Raw genomic sequence first — 18,295 nt, forward strand, 5'->3', positions numbered from 1 at the left:
AACTGTGTTTATTTTCGGAAAGGAGCTTGCTTCGGAAAAGCTTACAGATATTGAGTTCATAGAATATGCTTATTTGGTAGCTGTATATGTAACGTTTAGAAAGAGTATTAAAATAACGCCAGATAACCACGAGTTATTGAGATTGCATCGGATGTAGGCGCAAGAAAGCGATTAGGCGTATAACAACTCTTCAAAATAAGAACAAAAATGCCAAGAAATATCCATCACAGCACCAACAAAACCTATTACTGTGCTCCTAAATCTTGAAGATGATCCCAATGGCCAGTGTTTCCTTAGCTTACCAATCTTTTGATCTACGCTTTCGCACTCGCAGAACAGTAAAGGCTCTGGTTTCTTGCATACCTTCGAGATACCAAAAAAGGATTGGAGTCCACCTTTTTGGCTCGGTGCGCTTACCTTTTTCGACCGTGCGCTCGATTTAAGCGCGGTACATTCACATTACTCATTCTATTCCAACCTTAAAAATGTGGCAGACAGCCGAGGTCGACCCCTTTTTTTCGCCGGGAACGCTTCCGAAAGCTTGGTGATGGATCGCGGCCCAAGTTCGGCGGAAATTCTTTTCTCCGCGGTCCGGGTCGGGAAACAAGTGCGTTGGCATCCATTCCATCTGGGAGCATCCAGAGTATGCAGGAAAAATACTTTCCAGCTGTTGGAAAAGGTTCTCGACTTTCGTTATTTTTCTTGCTAATTGCAGCTTCCTTTTATGGGAAAACACGATGCGGGAGCAACAACAAAAAACAACTAGCGGAAAAGTGGAAAAGCTTTTTTTCATTATAATGGGTTTCCATTTTTCACTTCCCATCACAGCAAAAAATATGTGCTGATTTTAATGTATCCCCCATTTTTTTGTCTACTTTCAGGTATGTCACACCTTTTGCCATTTTCAGCAGTGGTGGACTTTTCTTCAACTGGTACCGCCCGCCACACAAGGATATGAGTTGTGAGCATGTTGTGCAACTGTTTGTATTTATCACCTTTTCCATCGTCAGGAAGTCATTAACAACAATCGGCAACAGATGGTGATCAGGTACGGTTCGCTGACGATGTGGCAAAAGGGTTTGAGAAATGAATTCCATAATGGAACATCCAGATCGGGAGCCTTTTATCACAACGGTTGGGCAAACTTTTTAACTCGTTCGTATGAGACGGAAATTTGACGGACGTGTTTGCACCGAGTTTTGGTCTCGGGACAGTGAAAAAGAAAACATCAACACTATTTGTAGGAAAAATTTCCCCCTCTGCCCCCTTTTGATCCGAACTTACTTTTATGTCACAGTCGACCTTTTACAGCAATTCAGGGGTCTTTTGATTTATGTGTTCTGTTTGCCAAAACTGCTGCAGTTGGCAGATGTGGGAAAATGCTATACGCTTCTTGGAACGAAAAAGAAGAATGCACATACTGACTCCCAATGCTTCGCTATAGCCGACTTTGCCGCTTTTTCTAGGCCTGCAAGAGCGGAATGGAAAATTTGCTGGCAGGAAAACTTTGCCTACGGTCGGTCGGTGCGCACTGTCCTGCTGGCTGCAAGTGAAATGGTTCAGTTTTGCAAGCATACGAGGCCGTTTGTCTTGTGCCACGGTGCAAACTTTTCGGGGTGGGTAGCCTATAACTTTTGCTTAGAAAAGGCTCCTGCTGCAGACAGCCGTATCCCAGCGGTGTACGCAGCAGGGGAAAAATGGATTACTAACGGGGTCATCCCGAGGCCCCGAAAAGCGTGTATGGTGTATCCAGATCATTTAACCGGGAGGTTACAGCTGCTGCTGTTCGTATGGTGGCCACCAGTGGGAATTCTTGAGAACAGTAATGACAAAGTATGATGGAGCTGAGAGCTTTCCCGGAGCGTCTAGATTAGCAGTGAAATAGAAGAAGAAATAAGACGCGAAGAATGCGGAACATTGTTCCAACGGCAGCGGGCACGTAGTGTCGGGTATGGGAATGTGACCCAGAAAACTTACCCAGGCAGCAACTGCTTTCGGCACGTTGGCACCAAATTTATTCAATCACATTAATGTAGATCGTAGGCCGGATAAACCCGCCAGAGGGTAATAAAACTCGTTGTTGAATGGTAAATTTCTCAAGATCATTTATCGGTAGGAATGTTGAGAGTGAACTCAATCCTGGTGCCTGGTGGAGTGCCTAATTCCCACTCGGGGCCGTTTTCCGTGCTGCATCGCTGTTGAAAGTTTGTCACACTAAACGGCCATAGGGGTAGGGCACATCAAGTCTCGGCAAAAAGCCGGCGAAATTAGTTTGTCCATGAATGCAGGCATCCGAGATAAATGATCGCCTCCGGACGACGGCCGATCCATTGGAGCTCTTTGTCACGAGAGCCGCGTGGCGGCTGACAGGTGCTGGAGAGGGCTGTTGGCGAACTCGTCCGCTCCAAAACTTTGCCGGAAGCGAAGGAAGTAATAAATTCGAAATTGGTTCGTACTGAGTCACATTTCTGCGGCATTCGGAGGCTCGATGATGTAGTGTGTGTGTGTGTGTGTGTGTGTGTGTGTGGGCTGCTTTTTTTAACATTCGAATCGGATGGCAATCTAGCCATCAGGATGAAGGAACCCATTCCCTTCTCCATCCTTCCAACATTAACCGGCAACAATCATGACGATGGTTGGCGGCAAGGCTTTCATGTCGAGTTCGTCGGCAGTAGCTGCTTCAGCTTTGCTCAATTGTTTTACCGTTCTCCATTTCGTTCCTGCCTGGTAGCTGGATTGTTGCAGTGCAGTATGATGTCGGAGCTGTCAGGAACCGGCCGGAGAAGTTTGCGTTGAGTAGACAGCGAGCTAAAGTCACCATAATCGGCACAATAAAATTGTCTTCCCGAAAGTCGGAATCCATTGCGGTGACTCGAGATGCGTCGGGTTTACGATTCGCTTCATCGAACGTCAGCACTTTGGAGGAACTTTTGCCACGCGAAGATGTCGAGAAGATGCCGGCTTGAAGGCAGCAAAGTTTTGGAGCCACTCACGTCACTGCTTCTAGTCGGGCTTTTTCTACATTGGGTGAGTTGGCGACAGAGCAATGGGCGGCGGCGGGCCTTGCCGGTGTCTTGATTACATTTGCGCCTCTTCAACGATTCAAGTCCTCGTCGACGCTTTCGCACGCAAATGAACCATGTGCCGCGGCACATAATTGCGAATGAAGTTGATTACTTTTACGATCATTGTGTGGTGGGTGGTAGGTATGCTGTGTTGTTACTTTAAGACATTTTCTAGAGGTTGTATCAATCGTTCTTGGAATGCGAACGAGCGCAAGTCGCTTTACATATTGAGTAGGTTATTTGAGTATCGGTAGTGTTTAAAAATCCCAAACTTACAGCGCACCATTGCAAGCTTTCGTTCATTGTGAACTGAATTCAAACGAATTCACACCCCAAGATTTTTGTCCATGAGTTAAAGGTGAAGTTCTTTACCAGGAGGAGGAACATATTTTGTAACCATGTCAATATTTCTTAATTTCTCGTGTGTAGCAGCTGCCTTTGGTACTTCGTAGTGCAGTACGAACGGCCGTGACCGCTTGCCGTTTTCAGGGTTATGTGGAGAGACAAACTGTTAAAGTTCAAGAACAAACGGCCACTTCGTGTGCCAGGGTAGGGTACGCGTTGCTACTTGAACGGTCTCGTATGTGAACGTAGGCGCTAGAACCGGAACTATTGCAGCAAGTTGTGAAAATTGCACGCCAAGAAGCGGCTCTCCGCCGAGTGTTAGCATTCCATTTTTCCGGTAGATGAAGCCGCCGTTCATCGCTTTTCGGTGAAAAGGTTGCGCACAAACCACCAGTACCACGGGAAAAATGGCGCAAGAAGAGCAAAGAGCAACAAGAGCCTATTCGTGCAGGTGCTGGTGCTTGTGCTTTTGCTCAGGGACGGGCAAACGTTTTCCGAGCACATGGCTGAGTGATAGGCCGGAATAGAGTAGCGGATGAGAAGGGAGGGCGAGAAACTCTGGGTTGGAAAACCTTCACTCATTTGTCGTGTGTATGGCATTGTAGCCTTTGCACTTTTCCGGAGGCCATGTTTGTGTTGGCCACGTTCGGTGAAGGCGGCACACGTATAAAAGCCAATGCAGCCATTTCACCCTCTCTTTCGCATGTACGGACGATTAGATGGGAGCGCAAACATCGTGTAGAAATAGAGCTTTCTTAATACAACGCTACAGTGGTGGAAAGTCCCTCCCCCCCAACCCTGGCACATGTGGCCCAGTTGAGGAGGTGAGGGGGGCAGTGTTTGTTCGGGTTATATTTCGCGTACCTGGCAGTCTCACATTCCCTGAAAGACTGAATATTTGTCAGTTTGCTAGTTCTTCTGTCTGACTGTCTTTCTGTCTGTACGGTCTGCAGATTTCAACAGCCTGCAAACTCCACCCAACCAAGCCAAGCTTTGGAATGCACAGGCTGCGCTTTCATTTGACTTTTATCGGGTGCTTTCTCCCAGCACATGGATCTTTTTTCTTGAGAAAAACCACACAAAAGAGTTCTGAAGGAGATTCTTCGAACCATTCGGAATGTGCCAATGTCGGGAGAAGGCAAGCAGGTGGAGCATGTTTCGGGTCACGAAGCTATGGGATCAGGTGTATGGTAGAATGGCACGTAGCCGATATGTAGCTCTTTGTTGCTCAAGGTTTACACGCATCGAAAGCCGAGTTGCCTCAGTGAAATCAAACACCATGGGATGATGCTTCACGGTGGAGGTAGTGTACTGAGTATCATTCGAAATTCTACTCAATGGGTATTGTTGCTGTATTTTCTTCTTCAAAGCTGCCAGTAACTAAGTAGAGTGGAGCTAGCATCCCAAATAGTTGTACATTGATCTGAAGCTAATGTGGATAATCAATCATTCCAGTTCGAAATTGTCTGTTCAAAGAATTTTGCATTGGAACGGGTGAACTTCGCCAGTGAAACTTTGAATTCAAGCGAATCTCTTATGGATGTCCATCAACCACTCCGGAGCAGTTCAATCTTGTTCAAACTTTACGCAAGCTTGCTCGAAGGAACGTCTATCCGTACGTGCGTTATAGGGTTACAGTTTAGAAAACGATGCGAAAGGAAGTTCTCGTACCGTGAAGTGCGGAAACTTTACCGACTGAATTCGATTCGCTGCTTCAACACCCAGCGCTGGAGCTGGTCCCTTCCTTTCCAACCGACAAGTTTGCGGTTTTTTGGTGAGTACGTAACCAATATTTCCGAGAAATTGCACCTTCACCGGGTGCGAATCAGAAGATAGACCGTTTCGGTTGAGCGAGACTGTTGCTATGAAATCGATACGCAGTCGAACAGGACAAGCCTTCGGCAGGCTCGGAACGGTACGGTATCGGTTCGCTATCGAAGAAAATTGCTTTTACCGCAGCCCTGTATCCTTACGTTCCTGGGCTGCCGCGATTCGGGAATGTGATAAATCCGGTCCGATCGGTGAAGAGTACGGCTTTGACGGAACTCGAAGCTGCCCGGAAGCTATCGCACGGCACACTTGCTGCTGAGAGGGGGTTTTAGCGTGATTGGATGAAATTGGTTGAAGAGTTGATTAACTTACGATATTAGTGATCACGGTAACGCTCCAGGGCATTAGCTAATTATGTCAGATAGATCACAAAATTACTTGTGTTCGGAATTTTTGTTTGTCCAACAACTTTAAATATTCAACCTTCGGCATCTTGCTGCTTGTTTTGAATGTGGTATTTGAGTTACATAATCTGCACATCACACGACTTCTGACATTTTATTACGGTCTTTTCAAACAATTGCATGAAAATAACGTACCCCATCTTCTCGTTAAGCCACCAGACGACGCACAAGACAAACTTCTTCATTTTACCGAATGAGCGCAAAAAGGTCTTATGCCTTGTGAATGATGACTTTTAAATTGAATTTTCACTTTCCTTTCGGCGGTTGGCCTTGTTCGTTGCAAGGGGCAGGATGCTCTCGAGAAAATGAGTCTACAACGAAATGGAACGCACGAAAACGCCCTTGCGCACAGTGCGACTCCTTGCACAGAGCAGCCAAGACACGAGAAACTCTTTCTTCTTTCGTACTACTTTCGTAGTTTGATTGATTTCGTTTCAACGATCAATGCTGTTAGACGATTGATGGTGCACAGTTCGTTCGTGGTTGGTTTCGTTTGAAGCTTTTGCTTTCGTACATTTTTTAATGATAAATTCAATAAAAAAGACTTTGCTGTGTCACATTTCCTGGCCTAACATAAATAAGAAACGATGAAATCCTTCCTGGGCGATAAACGTGATATATTTACCGTTTCCTTCGTTCTGAAGAAACGAACCTTTTCTCTCCATTTAAATGTATTCCTCGGTAAATTCTAGTGCATAGCAAGCTGAATAAGTAATTCTCCAACTGTCAGTAGTTTCTGGGTGGAAGAGTCCACAACAGGCCTCCACTTTGGTCGACACTTGGGGCGAGAATTTGCATTTTCCTTCTTCATCGTTTGCACAATTTTACCAGGGATGAAATAATTTGAAATCTGGTCCTTAAAATGTGTACGAGTGTTTCTCCGCCACCGTGCTGCAATGGACACATAAGTACAGTACGGAGAAGGAGAGAAGCGTTGGAGCTGGATCTCGTTCTCAAGGCACCGGCGTTTTGTATATCCTTAAGAAGTCGCCCTGGTAATGATGTTTTTTAGTTCGCTTGTACCCAAAACGAATCACGAAAACATCACTTGACGGTGTTTGTAACGATAAGATGGAGCTAGTAAAAAAAGGAGACGGAAAGTAAACGGAATGACTCTACATTCAGAGCAACATCATTTCTTTTCCTCCGAGCCGTTTTTTTCCTCCGTAATTGTGGAATGTATTCATGCTTACTGTGTTCTGGCATGCGGATATTTGTGCGAGTGTGTTTCATTTCAATTTCGCTTAACAACCAGCCGATCTGCAAAGCCACAGACCACGTTGCACAACTGCGTTATTTGCATTTTAGTGTGAACTATTATGGTATGAATTGCCTCAACTGTGCCGTCTACCGGCATGGTGTCGGGTGTTCCTATTGCCTGTAAAATTTCCGCTCTATTCAGCTGCCAAGGAAAAGCACACCGAACGCTGGAGGAAGGATAGTCCAAGGCGGACGTAAATTTATGGATATTAATCAGTTCATCCCTCTTCTGTGGAGCAACTTTTGCCCAGGATATCGCCAAGCGCTGATTAGCATTTACACTCTTCAGCGTGAAGCTCGCAGCTCACACTTGTTATGAATCAGTCGGAAATGCTTGATTTTAAGATATTAATCTATCTAGTGAGTACCCCGCTACACAGTGCAGCGAAGATTTTCCACACGGAAGCGTAAATGTGCAAGTGATGTTTCGTGACGGAACTGCGCGCTGAAATGCTCCGGGGCTGTCATGTGGAGCTTGGTACAAGGAAATTGAATTTCATACGTGGCTGGGCATATGTGCAATGGGAAGAAATGGTACACAGCTCTTAATAAGATGAACTTTGTCGTACCGCTGTAGTTGAGTGAATTAGAGCCGGTGTTCCGGCACCCAGGAGGGATGCTGCTCACTTTCGAAAGGGTGTAGTACCGCATGTAGAGCACTAATGGAGGGCTTTTTTGTGTTGCTATATTTTCTTACACTGAAACCATGCAGCTTTCATAAATTTCTATATGTGTGTTCTTTGTTTTAGTTTTACCAACCAGAGGTTCTTTTGTGAAGCTGGGAAACTTTCCTTTTTGGCCGCATTGATCACGTGACCAGCCCATGTATAACAAATTTGCAAGACCTTAAAAGTTTTGCAGAAATGTAACACTCTTGAGCATTCACCGAAGACTTGGTGCTTGAGGTTGGTGCGTAACATCATATATTTGTTGGGTTTCCCTCCATACAGTTGCTAGTCACTGGTGATGAAGTTTCTTTGGCTTTTTATGTAAAAATTTAATATATACATTCAGTTATAACTTTCCGAAAGGTAACCGGAGTACGCAGTAGAAGTACATGTCATAAGAGCATAAGAACAAAAGAGACGGATATGAATAAATTTTAAGCAAACAAGCGAACTGTTAAAGTCTTTCCCAAGGTCTCTTTTCAGAATTATTATGTTCGGTGGGATCCGAAATGTTTGTTCCTCAAGCAGGATCTTCAAAATTACTTCAACATTGTTTCTCTGATCGAGTTATACTATGCGGCAGGTTTAAGAGTTTCTGTACAAAACAATAACGTTGTAGTACATACTTTTTCAAATACGCTATGAGCAAACACGGTCTACTCTCACATCCAGACATACCGGAAAGATTCCATTTACGAGAAAAATGTATTATTGAGAATTGTTCACAGATAGCGATGAAGCCTCTGCTCCGATGAATCGGTGTTCGTAATGTAAACACACTGTTCCTTGCACCTTTCCTTATCGAAGCGATCTTCTAGAGCCGTAAAACAGCACTGCAAAAGATAATATGGATTTTCCGGGATCCGACGGATTCGCCTTGGCCACCCTCAATTGCCCATTCCCGAAACTGAGGAAAAAAAAACGCGTCGTTTGATTGAATTGCTGTTAGTGGAGCTGCAGAAATTTGATTTTCAACTTTTCGTTCACCGTACCCTCATCGCATTTCGGAGGAAAGAACAAATAAAAAATACCCAAATGCTCCACGATGATCTACTTCAACATCATCATCAGCCTGGGCCAGCAGGGAGGGCTGGTTTTATTCGCTTAAAAAATCGCGCATTCTATTCTAGCACGCTCAGGGTAGGTCGGTGGTGTTGGTCTGCACCCCGTTAACAACACAAGAGCAACAAAAAAAAAGGTCCGCTCAGCCACATTTCGTGATACACCATGAAGCGAACGAAGCAGAAGGAAGTTGTAAACTGATTGCACAATTTCCATGCCGAAAATGCAAACAGTGTATGGTGCTCGGTCCCTCAGATTCCGATGCTATCGGCGTTGGCGTGCCGTTGAAACCAACTTCCGTGGTTCAGTTGCTGCCTTTTCTTTGGGTTGCATTAAAAGAAGGAACTGCTGGTAGAATGAGTTTTTGCTGCTGCTGCTGCTCCCTGTTCGGTAGAAGCGTTCCGTGTGCTGGCTCGAGTTTATCAGGCAAAACATATCTCCATGCTCTCTTGTTCTTTGGTGGTTTGCGTTTTTGTGTTGCTTTCTCTCTTTCGCTCGCTCTAAGGTTCACCCGTCTATTGCACGATTTTTGGCGTCTACATAACGCGGGACGCGGAAAGTGATGTCGCTTTATGCTGTGGCGCCGTTGTCGTCGTTTCCGTCTGCATTGGAAATCATACATGTATGTGTGTGTGTGTTTGTGTGTGTGTGTGTGTGTGTGTGTGTGTATGTGGGTCTTAGATGAGGTTTTGCGCAATACGAGACGATATTATATTATGGTAATTTGATGGTAAGCCTTCAGTTAACGATTCTTCTCGTGCGGTTCAGCTCGTTGCCGCCGAAACCTCGGCCCGCTAGCAACGAAAGAAGCATCAGAAATTGAACTTGAACTTCGTTTTCGTTTGAAAATGTAACGTCATTTTATCCTGGGGTGGAACGGTTGATAATGGGAACGACCGATGGGATCGGGTGAAGATTACACACGCGGTGTCCATCAAGAAGCAATTTGCTGTCGAGAGTCGGGCAAAAACCATGTGCATCGCATTATCGTGCGGGATGGAATTGCGACACATGTGCCATTACTGCAGCAACGCCTAGGTATGTTAAAAAAGCCAGAAGCATATTTAATTTACAGAAATCTAAACTTGAGGCAGTTAAAGTTATCCTACATTTTGGACAGAGCTGTTCTTGAGTGGTGCATCAGATGTTTGGAATGTCTAATAGCTTAAAACAAATCTAGCACTATAACGTAACTGTAACGTTGTCCCTCGAGATGATAAGATCAAATTCACTAGCTCTGTCACGCGTTTGCAATTGAACAAGAACTAAATAAAATGGTGCTTTGCGACGGTTTGATCTCCTTTTATCGTATGCATACTTACATACAGAGCATGAAACGGTTGTAAATCAAAGACAATCGCTCGCGTACATGCGTACCGCTGCCTAGACACTTGCTATTGCTGCTGATACTGGTGCCTGTATAGCATTGAATTTTATCATCATTGGATGTTTCCGGTTTTGGTTTGCCGCCACCGGGGTTTGCTGGGGTTTGACCTTCTCCCTGCGTACGTCCGGAGCGCACACAGTGTGGTACGCATCGTGAGAATCTTAAGTTATCTAAATCTATTTTCCATACCTAGGGTAAAGATGTGAGCCGTTGATAGCACAAGTTGATATCGCAATCAACGATGAAATGAAACGTCAAAATATTAGGCTCCATTCTCTTTAATTTACATCTTGCTTTGGCATGGGATCTCATCGTTTGCAATGTACTGTTTCACGTGTATGATAGCAGCCCTAGGACCGATAGGCTTGGCGGCCACACATTTCGCAAATCTAGGTCGTTAGGCGATAACGAGCCGCATACGATGGGGATTGGAAATTGCTGCAGATGCTCGCAAGCAACAAGTTGCTCCTGTCGCAGCATCCCACACGACAGTCTCACTGTTCGTGTTGCTTACCCTCGCGTGAAAGGGACCGGTCGGACGATCCGGAAGAAACTGCCGCATTGACGTTTTGTTCAGATGGGTGGGAAGGGAAGCTGGTGAGGTATGCTTCGCACCCCACATGGTCACCCAATGTGCTGAAGCTGGAGAGAAGAGGTCGTGAAAGGGGCCTCCGTCGTAGTACATTTACTGCGCAAAGGAGCTTTCGAGCTCTCATTGTGCCGCCAACAAATAGTGCTGGTGTTTGAGTCCGGAATGGATTAATTGATTTATGGATGCCTGGAATGGATGGTAAGGGATAACTAGAAGCTGGGCTAGTTGAAAGCACCTCGCTCCTCGATGTTATACCACTGCCATCCCTTAACCGTGCGATCTAATTAAACATTCCACCTTCGTGCACTATCCTGTTCGTTCAATTGGTGCAGAGGGATTTCTGCTAGGGATTGTGGTTCGTATGCGACACATCTTTTTTCTGTCCAGACCAGGATAGAGATTGAATATCATCCAATGATAAATGACCGACCGATGAGCTGACCGTTTCGTAAAGCATTGTGTCTCTCGAAGCTTTCTACGTTCCAGCTCAGGCTGTTTCTGTTGCGTTCCAGATGTTGGGAAGCGACTACGTCCGGATGATTTGGTAAGAACTGCAGAAGCTGAACATTGCAAGCTTCCACACGAAGAAGAACATTTGCTGTAAGAAAAAGCTTTCTTCACAGCTAAACCGTACCGATTCCATTCGCTTACATCGGCTAATCTTCAATCTAGGAGCTCTGGATGATACTACAACAGCTCACTGCTTTAACGTCCAGATCACCATAAAGGGCATCCCTCAGTAAGCTCGATCGATCTAATTTTTCCACCTCAAGTAGGTATCGTTTGAGTGAGCCCTCACATTCGTTACGCCAGAACGAGAACCTGTCTATTATATTTAATTAATTGGTACTTACCGGTTGGAATGGAATTGTCTTGAAATAGAATTGTTGCCCTGGCTGTCGGTGCGTTTCTTGGAACGAAGACTTGAGCGCAAAACCTTTGCACCTTGCACGACACACCTGGAGCACCTGGCAGTCTTTGCTGACCATGAGGATTGCTTCCCGTGGGATACTTGTGGTAAATATTTGCCATATGCTACATGTTTATTTATTCACCAAAACAAAGTTCTTCTGTCGGAAAACTGGAAAAGTGGTTTCGGCTTGTGCAAACCATGACTTTCACCTGAATCATACCGCAAAGTTCCATTTGGTACGATAGGATGATGATTATAAATTAACGAGTTTATTTAACTATAGTTCAAAAGGTAGTCTCAAAGGATGGTGCAGACATCGGTTGGAATGCCTCCAGGGAAAACTGTGCATGTTTTTGTTTCTTGTTTAAAAGTGTTTTTCTTATCAGTTGCTGGTATCGTTTCGTTCTAGAAGATGATAACGGTTTACTGCACACCTTTATTAAAAGGTACCCTAGGCGCTTGATGCTATTCCACGATGGTCTACGGATGTTCTAGGAAAGATTGGCCGCAGTTCTAGTTTGCTCGATGTTTTTCATTCACATTTCGTTCGCTCATTTTTTGGTCCCATGAAGCACCGGCATGGCGTCAGTGTTCCAGTCACGTACCATTCGGTAGTTTTTCCGCTAGATTGCTGATCTGTAAAAAGTGAGCAGAACGTTTCCCAATGCTGCATGAATGCTGTTAGCGAAATGGTGCCGTTGGTTGCTGCTGGAGGTCCCATAAACGAGAACATTGCGTCAGACTCTGTAGGAACTGGTATCCAACATTTTGGCAAACGAAAAGCGCACAATGCCCAGCGGAGTTTAGCTCGTTTGAAAGACACTTGCTCCCAGGACAGGATAGTTCTATTTCCGTCACTAATTGTCAGGTTTCATGGAATTGGTTAGTGTTTGCTGTTTGTAAAAGATTATTGGGAGAGGTTTTCTTTCAGCACATCTTTTGTAAACTATTCTATGGTTTTGAATCAGTAAGAAAAAAAATCTCAATGGATTCCTCTGCACGAACCACAAAGAATCCCGGAAGACCCAAACACGGCTAAAATTAAACCTCTCCATTTTGACGGTCGATGATTTGCATTTTCATATTTCCTGTTTCTTCCATCTATCGGGCACATGGTAGCATCACACGGACGATCTAAAACATAATCTAATAAAACCCATCCTGAAACTAGTGTCGGCTTCTTTACATACCCGGTCCTTTTTATGGAATCTCACTCGGATACTTCCCGGTGGTACATAATTTATGATTTGCCATATATTTTCCCACCTCAGGCGGGCATGCACCGTGCGGTTTCGTGCATGCTCTACCGCACCATCCAGACGCCGTCTGCAGTTTGCCACCGTACGATGCATCGTGTTCGGATCTGCATCTGGCGACCGTGCAGACGACTTCTGAATCGCGACTGTCGGCTGGTCGCCTAGGTCTGGGTGGGATGGGAGCGACAACTTTTCCATCAAGAAAATTCGTAGAATGTCGCGAAGTGGCCTGTGCAGCCTGGGGTGCCTGGGGTGCTGCAACGGGTTGCTAATGGCTTCAATATCCGGGCGTATGTGGACGACCCGTCGCCAGCTCTGATCTCGGTGACAATCTGGTAACGTAGAGCCATGTTTGGTAGTTAAAGGAGCGCCTTGTTTGGTACAAAAAAGAATCCCCCATACCCGACAACAAACTCTCCCGCACAACGTACGATGTCACCTGGTGCGCAGGGCTGTGACATGTTTTATGAATGGTCTTTCCAATGTGAAAAATGAAACCGAAAAGAAATACAGCCCGAGCATCGTTAAAGGATATTGCACAGGCACCAGGGGAAAACACAGCGGGTCGCTTTGTGTGGGACGCGGAGTGAAACGCGGTCACGTTTCGCTTTGTCGGTATGGACGACACTTTTTACGACTGCATCGTGCATCTTCACTCCTGGTGGATTGTTGCTGGATGCTTGCACACTGGAGCGGCTAATCGTGTGCAGTGGTCGCTTTGTTATATCACGCTGGGTTTGGGGGAAAATTCATATCGGCCAGCAGCTGGAAAAGTAAGTTGCACATTGTTTTCCCTCCCGGTCCAAGATGCCGGCTCCAAGAGTTTTCTGCAATCACGTGTACACCCCGTTCCGTAGCGACAAAATTGCGTTTTCGCAATGCTCCAGCGGAAGACGGAAGCTGCACATCCACGTCCAGACATTCCAGGAAACGTTGAGTAGCTCGCTGCGGAAGTGGGTAAAAAAGGCGTGCAATATGTAACACTACGCCAACAGACGCTCTTTCTGGTTGGAAGGGCGTGAAGCTGTGATTAAAATAAAAGCAGCTGGTTGATATTTTACTGTTCCTGGGAACTCGCATCCCATACAGACGTGGTATGATTTCAAAATCAGAGCGTTTTCCTATGCTCGAATCTGCTCAGTCATTGAGAAACGTCGTTTCATTTATGTTGCAACCGTGATTGCCCTTTTCCTATTTCGATGAGTGGTTATTCTCTGCTCCAAGCACTGGGTTGCCTAGACGCTACTATAATTAGATACTATCGGCATTCTACAGCTTCGTCGGCCGTTTCATTTCAACCTAGTCTAGAAAAAATGCAACCGACTACTGGAGTACCTACAGAATTCTACCATCCCCATTCGTGGTCGAGTGCATTATGAAGTTATCATCTGTAACATGAGATCAGAACCAGCTGTTGCCATTCACTCATTCGACCGGATCTGACGCTACCGACGTGCTACCCAGAAGGTCGTAACTTCCCACGTGGATGATCTGCATAATACGCTAACCCGGTGCATTCTGATGGACTAATGCATTTCGGTACATGCATCATCCCCGGCAGCTACTATGCTTTCGTATCGCACCACTACGCCTCGGACTGTCAACCTGAACCGTATCCATCACGCTAGTGGCAACCGGACACTTGACAGTTGTCGACGTCATGCGTATTGTCTCGCGTTCGTTCGCGTGCCATTCCCGATCGGTTGCGATTGTGTTGCAAGATTAATGGTCTCCGTGTCCATGTCCGCTCGTTGATGGACGCGTCAACGAGACTTTCTACCATGGGTGAGCATTTTTTTCCCGCGAGCATGTGCAAGCCCTACAGCGAGTACGAACTTTCGGTTCATCACGTCCGGAACTGCTTCGTCGGCAGGCTAATGACTGTCAGTGGGTGATTTGTGGTGCCGTTTCGAGTAGCTTAGAATGAATGGGTTTGTTTGTTCATCAAATAAGCTTTGTAGGTTGTAATGTTCAATAATGAAAACACATTTAGGTCTAATTAACAGCATATCAAGTAAACAGATAAGGAGTTTTCTCATGTAAAATGCGTTGGAACATGGTAAATAACCTCAGCGAACTAGTACGAAAACGACAACAACATTTACCCATTTATATGTTTACCTATTCCCCATGCTGAACGAACGTCACCCTCATCTCATCTCCATAATAATCCCAAATTAATTGGAGTATTTTAATTAAACCGTCATAACGAATTTATGAAACTCTGGGTGCAGTTTCCCCATCACAGTGGAACCTTACTGGGTAGAAAATCTTTTTCGTTCATCTAATCTATCACTCTACTATCAGCCATGATGTTGATGATGATGATAATGGATGGCACAAAAGCGCACATTTTTGGAATATCTTTAAAAAAACCCTCTGGATATCCAGGTCCGTACGATTTTCTGTTGCTGAAGGCTTGCAAAATCGAACGGATTTTCACCGCCACCACCCAACCATGGGCATCGAAAAATATGATCACGACACAGCACGGTCGGTAAAATTGGTGGATTACATTGCTTCATTGGAGCAACGGGGCGCACTCTGGGGCACACTGGGGAAAAAAAGTTCAGCGCCGGGCGTAATTTTCCGTTCATTAAGTCTAATTTTACAAAGCTCACTTGCCGCGGTACGGCACCGGGTGGATCCGGGATGATAACGGCACGGCGATGAAGGAAGGAATAAATAATGTTGCCATATAATATGAAATTTTGCCAACGATGATGCTCGGCTCTTCTTGCTGCGGCGTTTGGCCCAACCACAGTGACAAGCCTGAACCAGGTGGAGCTGAGGTGAAGTGTGATGAGCTGAAGCCCAGAAAGAAGGTGATGCTCGTAACGGTGATGCCGTAGCCCACCGTATTAGGGTTTACGGGAATATGGTTGAATTATGTATGAGAGAGCGTTCGCGTTTGTGGCGAATAAGTGAGCGAACAAAAAAATCTCAAACCTCCGATGGGAAGCTTCCCGGTGGGTTAGCTTTTCATGGGATGGCATTCCAGAGCGCCGCCTACAGCATTGCTCCCAATTTGGTTGAGGGCACGGTCGTGCCGTGGCTTTGTGGCCGTGTTGCGTAAATAAATGGCAAAGTATTAACAAAATTAGGCTCCGTAAAAAGCGGTTAACTTCCATTTAATAACCCCCTGGCAAGGACAAATAGTAATGAACTGTGTACGCAGCCTACTAATTGTTGAGGTTTAATTATTAAGGCTATGATTAAAGTTGTTTATTTATTGGAAAAATGTATGGGAAAATGAAAAATGAGGGTTAGTTAAGCTAATACTTCTGTAATGCTGTGAAGTGTTCAGCAAAGCAATGTTAAATGTAAATTTACTTTGTGAACCTTGATGTTCCACAATTTAATATTTTCTTACCGTTGTTATACCAATAAATCATTATCAGTCTCCCAACAGAATGAAAGCAAAAGGATGCGCCAGGGCACGTCAGTACCTAAGAGAGTAAAACATTTCCGTAGATCAGAATGGCCGATAAAAAGAAAACACCACCGAAAGGTACAATTTATGCTGTTTGTTTTGGCACACGGGCAACCCAGCTCTGCCCTGTTCGCGTCCCACGCAGTGCCGGGCCAGAACGCCAGGGTTTTGACAAACGTTGTTTAATCAATTCGGCCGCCCACTACACCAAAGTCACCACCCCAGCTCCGGGGGAGTACCGTACCGAGTTTCCGATTCTAAACTATTGATTTATGCTAATGAAATGATTTTCACTTAATTATGAAACACTCTCCACTCGGTGGCTCTGTCCCGCGGGGCGGAGTGTGACCATTTTCGTCGGCAGAGGCGCAGCCATTTAGGCAAGCTGGTCTCTAGTGTGGCGTACTTGTTTTGATTGTTTCGGACAGTGCGGACAGTCGCGGTCGGTTGTGGGTTGCGGGCGTGAACTCGCGGGAGTGGGATGCACAGCATTCGTTGCTGATTTCGCAACAAGGGCGGTGGTGAAAAATAAAACAAACACAATCGGAACAATGTCGTCTTCCGTTGGACGCTCGTTGCTATGCTGATGCACTTCTCGGACTTGGGCGGCAAGGGGCAGCGAGCATGCAATCAAACATAACCGCAAACACTGTCGCTGCGGATCTCGGGGCTATGTGCAACATAAATTAAGCATCTCGGTTGTCGCGCCAACATTTGCTCGACCGGCATTCGGCCCACCACGTTCCGTGATTTATACGGCTCCGGTTTTGGTGTGGAACTGTTTTCACCGCACATGTGTGCGAGACTCGGGTGTGTGTGTGTGTGGGAGACTGTGTAGCGAAAAGTTTTTGTTGTATATCCGTCTGTCCGCTGTCTGTTCGCCCCCGTTGCTCCAGTTCGCGGTGCACGGTGACCGGAAACGGGCCAACTTATGCCGGTCGGTGATGTTTTGATTTTTCCACGCAAAACTAGGTGTAGGCCAAAGCGTTTCCGGTTTACGATGGCCGCGCTGTGGGTTACCGGATGCTGCGGTGCTGCTGCAGAGAAGAGCACTTTCCGGCCACTGCATGATGATGATGATGATCGCGACAATAATGTGCGTGAGCGTTGTGTTGCCGTGGCCGATTATGTGACAGTTGGGTTTTCCGATGAATGGCGGGGTGGCATTTCCGTCAGTGTGTATTTTGGGAAATTGGCGACGGGTTGTTATGCGGTAATGATGTCATTCAGAAAAGAAAGGCAATTAAATAATCACGTTGTGTGAGACGCAGTTGGAGTCTTATTGCTATGCTTTTGTTCTGATTTCTTCTGGATGGTTCCACACATTGAAGGTTGCTGATGATTCTATTTTTATATGCAAAGGTTTTGCTGAATTTCTTAACTGAAAATGAGTACAAACACTAATGATATGAATTCTGTTCTTTTCGCTCTAATGTCGAACAATCATCATCAGCAAAGTGCTTAGCCTTTCATCTGTACCACGAACACAGATCCATCGGCAGGCTGATATGCAACTCAGCATTAGCACATTATGTTCGACTCATTGACATACTCAATAGGTCGACAAAAATTGACACTAAGTGTTTTCTCATTAACCATTTGCCGAGTAAAACGCTATTTTTCAACAAGCCAACTCGAATGTTGAATGAAACTGTGTGTGATGAGGAAAGCCGATGTGAAAAAACATCAGCTGACACCATAGTCGTGTTTCGTATTGGAAGTGAAATGAAATGTGCAAAAATGGTCAACGAACTGGAAAAGTTCGACGCAGGGAAACCATTAGACCAGGAAGCAGCAGCCGACATTGATGAGAAATCTACAGTAATGCTGAATGATCTCCGATGGAGAGTTCGCTTTTTATTCCCTCATAGGCTTGGCAACATGTTCGTGGAAAATCCGTCAGCAAGCAAGAAGTTTAAGGGGCTTTGGTGTGGAAAGTAGATAAATAAAGCGATAGCAAGGTCACCAAGAGTACGTGATACGCGTAACGAATGAATAAAATATGAGTCATGTTCTTTGGCTGATGAAATGTACCATTCAAACAGAGCAAGCAAAGTAAAAGTCCTTCCAAACAGAAAAA

The 18,295-nt window shown here is 45.5% G+C and overlaps 1 protein-coding gene across 4 annotated transcripts in view; it reads left to right on the forward strand.

Moving 5' to 3' along the window:
* The window catches only part of LOC120894086 (galactosylgalactosylxylosylprotein 3-beta-glucuronosyltransferase P), a 44,483-nt gene that overhangs the window by 17,933 nt on the left and 8,255 nt on the right, over nucleotides 1-18,295 (forward strand). The window contains exon 3 of one of the 4 annotated variants that reach the window (XM_040296458.1): nucleotides 882-1,048. The exons of the other annotated variants lie outside the window; for them this stretch is intronic. The gene's annotated coding sequence lies outside the window, so the exon portion shown is untranslated. The remainder of the gene's footprint in view (nucleotides 1-881; nucleotides 1,049-18,295) is intronic. 4 annotated transcript variants of the gene reach the window in all.

This window comes from Anopheles arabiensis, chromosome 2 (genome assembly GCF_016920715.1).
Source record: "Anopheles arabiensis isolate DONGOLA chromosome 2, AaraD3, whole genome shotgun sequence".
NCBI lineage: Eukaryota > Metazoa > Arthropoda > Insecta > Diptera > Culicidae > Anopheles > Anopheles arabiensis.